This window comes from Tupaia chinensis, unplaced genomic scaffold, assembly GCF_000334495.1.
Source record: "Tupaia chinensis unplaced genomic scaffold, TupChi_1.0 Scaffold000591_1, whole genome shotgun sequence".
Taxonomy (NCBI): Eukaryota; Metazoa; Chordata; class Mammalia; order Scandentia; family Tupaiidae; genus Tupaia; species Tupaia belangeri.
The window spans coordinates 284,859-291,170 of NW_006160107.1; the positions used below are offsets into that span (position 1 = coordinate 284,859).

General features: G+C 39.0%; 1 pseudogene; it reads right to left on the minus strand.

The window, feature by feature from the left end:
* Nucleotides 1–3,710: 3,710 nt before the first annotated feature.
* On the minus strand, nucleotides 3,711–5,637 carry LOC102485950 (rap1 GTPase-GDP dissociation stimulator 1 pseudogene; annotated as a pseudogene).
* Between the last annotated feature and the right edge of the window lie 675 nt (nucleotides 5,638–6,312).

Below are 6,312 nucleotides of genomic sequence, written 5' to 3' on the forward strand. Positions count from 1 at the left end.
CTAATGTTCTCAAAAAAATTAAAATATTTCAGTGAAATACATGTTAACTATCTTAGCCCATTTTTTTTTCATGTTTTATTTTTTAAATCCTGAAATTACTTTGTATTTTATGTGTACATATCATTAATTTGCCTGTATATACATGTTTGAAATGTCTAAAATTGGTGAATGTGTGTACTCCTCATTCACATTTTTTAAAAAAAGTTGTAGTCTCCTTCATACATTAATGATTTTCCTTTAAAATCACCTTTGTTTAGGTGACAGCATCATCATCAAGCTAAAAAAATCCTTATTCCACTAACAAGGCCCTCAAAGCCGTTCTTCATTGTTGGATACAATTTGTTTAGGTAGAGAGAAAAATGTTTGAAGGGTTTTTTTTCTTTTTTAAAAAAACTTACTTCAATTTCTTTTATACATTCGATCATGTTATTTAGTGAATATTTAAGCCCTGGGAGCATTATTCACACCAGCTTCATGTACCAGTGCAGGAGAATCTGTGAGTGGCAGAGTAGGCCTAAACCTGTATGTCTTGTGTCTTGACTGAAGACCGTGCCCTGAATCACATGACTTGACAGTACATCCTAATGCTGTCCCCTGTTTAGGTTCACATGGAAGAACTCTCAATATGTATTGGCCTTTTACTTTGCCATGGAGGAGATTAATAAAAGCCCCCACTTGCTACCCAACATTTCCTTCTATGATACATTTCCCAGTGACAGGAGAACTTTAGAAAATGCTGTTTTTGCTGTCTGGAGGGAATCAGACCCTGCCAGACAAAGAAACAATCTTGCTATCACAGCAGGAAACATGCCATTTTCACCCCAAGTTGGAACCCTTCTGGAGCTCTACAAAAGCCCACATGTGAGTGGGTTATCAGGTTGAGGAATGAGATTTGGATAGCTCCTAATGCTCTCCTCTCACGTGTGAGCAAAGAAAATGTGGAAACTGGATTTACATACCCCTGGAATCTCTCAACATCTCTCTTGGTTGATTGATTGGGCACAATTTGCTTAAACAGAGGAAAAAAGGCACAGGAAATTTTTTAAGTGATGAAATTGCTAACAGTACAAAGATGACAGAGAGGAAGAAAAAGAGCAGTGTTGGGCCAACTGGTAATATGGTGGTTAATGAGTCTGAATCCCACATGTCTGACTGCATAGTTCAAATTTTAATCCACCTGGCAGTTTGCTCTCTCGCTCTCTCCTCTGTCCCTCTCTGATCAAATTTAAAATTTAATAAACAAATAAAGTTAAATAGAAAAAAAAAATAATCCAGATGGCTTAAATAACACACTTGGCATTCGTGCTTGCAGTTTATAATCCAGATGGCTGAAATAACACACTTGGCATTCGTGCTTGCAGTTCTAAAATCCCAACAATGGAAAACATTAGGAGAATGGATATTGGCATGACTATCACTTATGCAAGGTTATTTTTCACTTTCCCTCTATCTCTTTGTGTCAAGCACATATGATTCAATTTCCCTTTAACAAATTAAAAATAGTAGAGACATGGTATCTCTTAAATTTCACTCAAATTTCTGTTGATGGCCATTACATTTAATCCCCTCTGATGGGGATATTGATGGTGAACTTAAAGATGTCTCCTTGGGAGTTGGCGTAATGGCTATGTCACTGGACTCTCATGTAGTCGACCACACTTCAAGTCCCAGACCCAGTTGCTTAAACTCACACCAGGCGCGTGCCCAAGATCCCGAGAAGGGATTGCAGAGTGGTCATCTATCCTGGGGGTGATTTCTCACTTTCTGTCTCTCTCTCTGTCTTTCTGGTGAGTATGCACACCCTATAGCAAAAATCTCTAAGAAAAAAAAAAGGTTAAAAGAGATGTCTCCTAAATAGTAAGCAGCAAATACCTCATCTCAGAAGAGAACAATATCAGAAGGCATTCAGAAGTCAATAAGATACAAAGATATGAAAATAATTTTCCATTCGTTATGTCATTGCACAAAGAAAGGACATTTCAGCACTGGAGATCATCTAAATTGGGTATGACTCAGTTGCAGTAGTTGAGGTTTACTAGCTCCCTCTGCCCTTCTTCACATCCATGCAGGTGGATCTCTTCAAAGCACTTCCAGTTACTCTCCACATCAGAGATTCTTCCAGGTAAATTATTTAATAAAAAGTTTCAGGAGATATTACTGGCAAAATTAGCATTAGCTTAGGATATTCATGCTCTTGAAAACTAACATTTAAAAATATCATAGAGACTAAGTTGTTGCGTGTTAAGGCAATATAGGTTATTCAGTGGTGATAAAACACAGTATTAAAAATTAATGTAGTATTTTTTCTTAGAGTTGATATTTTTAGCTTTGGCTGCTAGGAAAGGAATCCTCTGATCCACATGGGTCACATGAGCTCAGAATGGCAGAATCACCAATATCTTAATGCACCACTTTTATAAATATATGCATCCTTCAGTTCCCACTGCAGACATTGAAACAAGTATTGAACCTTATACCTTATCTCATATCTGGTCTGAGAGTGATACCATTATTTGGATTAATCATATGTTCTTTCTCAAAATAAATGGGGCTGATAAACAGTCTTCTGATGCTCCTAATGACAGAATATTGTCCTTTCCACAGCATGCATTCTTTTCATTCAATGTCTCATTCTATGGACTTATCTATTTAAGTGGGACAATCCAAAATTGTACTAAGGTCAGAACTAGGTTTTTTTTTTTTTCTTATTCAGGTCACATATAATCATTTTGATCCCATACTAAGTGCTAAAGACCAATTTCCATTAGTTTATCAGATGGCCACCAAGGACAGCTCTCTGACTCATGGAATCATCTGGTTGTTGCTGCATTTTGACTGGACATGGGTGGCACTCTATGTATCTGATGATATGCAAGGGTAGCAGTTCCTTCAGGATCTAAAGAAAAAGATGATTGAAAAGGATATCTGTATGGTCGTTACGGAAAAGCTTCCTACCACAAAAGGTGTCATTTGTTCACGGATTTTACTCTTGTGTAGAGGATCAGAGTGTCATCTGCAAATGTGTATATAATACATGGTAATGAAAGGAGTGTCTGGAGCCTGAGATGGGAAAAAGAATTCTATTTAATTTTGGGAAATGTACAGATCTTGGGAAATTCACACTCCACAGTGTGGAAACTTATTTTGACTAATTTTGAGAAGATGCCACAGTTTTTCCATGGACACCTCTTTTTTTTTTCAAAGTAGAAAAGGAAAATTTCTGGCTTTAAACAATTTCTCAAGACAGTGAAACCTTCCCAATACCCGTAAGATTTTTTAAAGAGCGAGAACATTGCAATTTTATTTAACTCAAGGTACCATGGGCTTGACATTAGTAGGTATGATTAATAAATGAGTAGTCATACAATTTTTTGATCACTGTGCTTCTCAAACACCAAAAAAGAGCTATTTTTAATTCAATTTTGTTTTTAATATGCTAGACAGACTCTGCTGCATTCTTTGTTTCTAATTGACCAGTATGTTATTATGTAGTTTACCACATGTGAGGAGAAATTCACTATGTAGTACCAAGTTTACACCATCATAGGACTATACTATGCACATTCTACTTAATGTGGCTCAAGCAACAGAAATGAATACAAGAGAACAGTTATGAGTGGAGACCTGTTTTTGACAAAGTCATGCTCACACCAACTATGGGCTTTAAAAATCTTATTAGGCAGGTACCTACAGTAATTGGTATTGGAACATTACACACATGCACATGGGATAGTGGTAAAGAATGAAGCAGAAGAGGCAGATGGATGGAGGACAAAGGGGAATTCAGAGATGGGATGATGCTGTATATCAGCAAGGGGTGGCTCTTGGCTTTCCACAGTAAGTCTCTGCTCTGTGAGAGAGGTCTATTGGGTGACACTTTTGTTCTCACTGACTGAGCAGTTTAGATACAATATCTAGAAAGGCCAAATCCTTCACTTCCTGGTGTAGAGAGTCAGATCCTATGGGAGCACAGATCAGGACCATGGAATTATATTTTATTTCAGGAGCACTTTTCTCATTTGCTAGCAGTCTGTGTAAAATTTGTACAAGTTTAGCACTTTCTAGATCTTTCTCAGCAGTGCCCAATTCTAAAGCTGCTATTAGTGCTAAAGCAATGAGGGCTGTATTATTACATGCGCACTTAGTTGCCATGGTAACAAGATGCTTGATGCCACCTCTCTGTATGACGGTTTTAATTACATCTTTCAATTTACTGTACTGGGTGAGGGCTGAGAGCAGTCTGTTGGACTCCCCCATCACCCTAGCATGATCTTTGGCTTCACACCATTTCACCAAATGCTCCACTAACTTAACATTCTTGCCCAGTTGTTCAGCAGCTTCTTGGGCATCTATCAATATTCTTAATGTTCCCAGAAGTTTGAACCAAACTGGAGCATTTCTGACTTCAGGAATTTCAGAACTGTCTCTGTGAACCCAGCAGATAACATCTTTGCTTTATTTACAACTGAGATGGCCAGGTTCCTGAGAGCATTGAGTGCTGCGTGCCAGATGGTCACATTGCCATCCTCCACGTGTCTGTCCAGTAAATCCATAAGCTTTTCTACAATCCTGTTGTTGACCCCATGAATACAATTTCCATCATTTCTGGCAAAGTTGGCAATGAACGGTGCTCAAGCAAGCTGTAGCTGGTGTTCATTTGATGGAATCCAGGGAAGTACCCTTTGAAACACATTGCCTTTTTCTCCTTCAAATAACTTCTTCATGGATTCATCTCCAAGAAGTAACAAAACCATTAAATCTGAACCAGTTTTGAGCTCAGCAATTTCATACTCTTTGTCACTATCCACCTTCTGCTGAACAATGTCTAGTAGATACTCTACCAGGCCTGCTTCAACCAGCTGTAGCTCAAGAGCATCATTTTCTGCCAAAGGGGCAAGGACTTTAAAAATAATTTCTCTCTTATCATGTTCGATTTGCTTCTTGAACAACTTTACCAGCTCTTCAGCAATGTTTGTGCTGGCAAACTGTTCTTTACTTGACTCAAGTTCTGCTAAATTACCAAAGGAAACAAGATACATTTCTGTAAGATCTGAATCTTAGCAGTGGATACCCAGTAATTTCTCTAAGGTAGGAATGACACCCACATTGATAAGCTGAGCTTGGAGGGAATCTTTCTCATTGCTATAGTTAATTGGCATGCCACAAAAAGTCAAGAGCTTCTCATTGGCGGGATCTGTTACACTGCACAACGACCTTAAGTAATCAATTACAATCTGTGCACTACCTGCTTGGCCAACTGCACTTCTGCCCTCATGGTTATCATAACATATGTTTCCTAGGGCTCTATCCATAGGGGCTCTGCCCCTCTTCCTAGTTTTTGCCATTTGGTAGCTGCACCAGTGGTGAAATCAATCCAGTATCCACACATGGAAGTCACATAAATTCATTTTTGGCTACTTCTGCTATGACGTTAGCTACTTTGACTGTGCAGAGAGACTGGGGAGTCAATAGATTTTCAAGCAGCTGAAGTATTCCACTTTCTTGGAGCTTTTCACTTGTTTCTGCATTATTCTGACCCAGGACTTGCAGCAGACAATCCAAGCATCCTTCTAAACTATTCTCAGTCTTGTCAGTAGTTGTTATCTTCAGTTTCTTTAAGGTACCACTGAGATTATCTTACAAAATTTTTCTTCTTTTTTCTTGTTGACTCCTGTCTTCCAATCTAACTTCAAACGTCATCTCAACATATTTGAGAATAACTTCTAGATCTTCAAAATCCTAACTCCATGTTCCTCCCAGAGGGTGAGGAGCTGGCAGGGTGAAGCGAAGGGCTCCAGTGCTGGTGCTGTGGCTCAGTGTCCTCCCTCTATCTCTCTCTCTCTCCTGCATGCAGGGAGGGTCCCACAGGGAGTGACCACTGGGGAGAAACAGCTGCTGCTGCAAGTGGCATGGTACAGCCATGGCAGGGACCCACAATATTTTTACTTCAGTAAACTCTGGGCTTACTTTTTTCTATGCTCACTTGCTGGATCACTATGTGGCAAAATTAGAAAGTGCCCACCAAATTATTCCCCATTTTCTACAGTCTGATTTGAACATGATGACCATGTCTGACTCTGGCTTTTTTATCTATCATACTGTGTATGTGGTGGCTAAAGTTTTTTATATGATGCTTTTGCAGAAAAAAAAAGAAATGAGATCTTCAGGAGCTGCAGACAAGCCTATTCTTCCCTGGCAGATGAACACCATTCACAAGCACTCATGGTATTTGGAGATATTTCCTCCTCCTCCTCTTCCTCCTCCTCCTCCTCCTCCTCCTTTCTTCTTCTTTTCTTCTTTTCTTCTTCTTCT